Below are 2,078 nucleotides of genomic sequence, written 5' to 3'. Positions count from 1 at the left end.
AGTGCCGCTAGCTTCGTATGCGCTGCGCATTCGATGTTAGTTCGCGTTGAAGCGAGAGCCAGCGCGAAGATCAATTTGCTCGCAGCCGCTGGCGCGCTTTCTCACTCCAGCGTTTTGACGAGCTCCGGCGGTCATCGATCGAGATGTGTTCATGTCTACCTGTGGGCGCGTGACACTGTGCTTGTTTATTTACCGTTTATATACACCGGGCGAAACATCACATTATCTTTATCCTTTGAAAGAACTCTTAAACAAGGTGTATTGTAAAAAAGGAAGAGCGGTGCTTCTAATGTCCTTTCGCTACGGAATGTGAGCCGCGTGGCATTTGCTGCAAAGAAACATAGGGAGGCTCGGTAAAATAAGCAGGTAGGATACTTACCAATTACAGTCCTGACGCTGTTTCCAGGGCTACAGCCTTCGGAATATAGGAATAAAAACGAGTAACTGCTTTTTGTCCCAGTCCAAGGATATTAATATGAGATAAAAAATAAGCAGGTGGGATACTTACCAATTACAGTCCTGACGCTGTTTCCAGGGCTACAGCCTTCGGAATATAGGAATAAAAACGACTAACTGCTTTTTGTCCCAGTCCAAGGATATTAATATGAGATAATCAAGGTTGCAGTGTCCTTCCACGTTTCGCTTGAAACAAAGTCATATCATGCATATATTGAAGACGTCTTTTTTCAGTGTTGCTTTTAGCTCTTGGTTTTAGTATTCCTTATGCTTGGTGTAGACGTAATAAATTGTCACAAATCAGACCTTACCTAACATGGACAATTGAAAGACGTGACACCTTGAGTTGTCGACTTCTCCATTCCTCAGGACAATTGATGTGGATTGATGAAGTTAATGCTAGTATCGTACTATGCAAGCACATCAACGTAAAAAGAATAATGTACCAACGCAACAAACACTACGTGATCGCATACAAATGACATCATATAACGTTTTCAAGAGGGCGCTTCGACGGTCTGGCGTCGAGGGTATGTGTGTGTTGCCGGTTTGGTCTGGACTGTGAGCTTGCCTTGCGCTTGCGTTGCGGAGTGGTAGCTTTCCTTCGATGTTTCCGTTTATTTTTGCCCTGAATGACTTACGCTCGTAAATAACGATATATACTCATCAAAAGGCTACAGGCCAGCACTGTGCAGTTTATGGGTGCAAAAACAACCAGCGGAAAGTAACGATTTTGGGGACTATATTGTGTCCACAACAAAGCACTCCGCGAGACCACTGCCAAAGTGGTATGTTCACGCTTCGCCGGTTTCCTGCATCACCTAAGGATTTAGCATTTCAGTCTAATATGAACCAATGCACACATCAGTTAAATAGCGCACTTTGGTAAATAATTTTCGGTACATTTCATTATTGGTTGCGAGAATTGTCTGCTCTTCGATGCAATATTTCCTCGTATGTAGTGGCAGACGGTACATTTGTTATTATTTCAAACACAACTACATTCCGTGCCTAATACGCGGGTCACACGGCGCACTTTGGATCGTGATCGAATTTCTTGTCACGAGTGATCCGTTGTTCATCTGTGGAAGCGGCCAATCGCGGTCGAACATTCTGGTCCAGATCGGGCTCGATCGCTATCAAAAGCGGCCGTGTGGCACCGGCATAAGAGAAATTGAAGCACTCTGCGGAGAACAACGATAAAACACTTCTCAACGATCTGGAAAAATTGTGTCTTATGGAAGGTGTGTCATGTATTCAGCCCCTGTGTCCACCAAAACATTGTTTGCGTTCACACGCACCCTGCCGGCCCTGCCCATAAAGGTAATTAACTTCAACATTGTGGTGCTGCCTGGAGCTCACCCATCTTTGAGCGTTGTCTATGTGCTTGACATGCAAGAGAATGCAAAAACTAACGTGCCAACCTAATCAGCGCGGCCTAGCTCCAGTGCTAGAGTTCGGGAACCGTAATGCGCTAACTGTGCGTGCGTAGAAACGCGCTAAATGAGCTGCGCAAGTAGAAAAATAAAAAAAACGGTATTCGCAAGGGTACACGGACAATAGCATCATGCTTGCAAAAATAACAGTAACGAAAAAATAATACTCACCCGTCGATCAGTGAA

This window comes from Dermacentor silvarum, chromosome 10, assembly GCF_013339745.2.
Source record: "Dermacentor silvarum isolate Dsil-2018 chromosome 10, BIME_Dsil_1.4, whole genome shotgun sequence".
Taxonomy (NCBI): Eukaryota; Metazoa; Arthropoda; class Arachnida; order Ixodida; family Ixodidae; genus Dermacentor; species Dermacentor silvarum.
Note: the sequence above shows the minus strand (reverse complement) of the source record.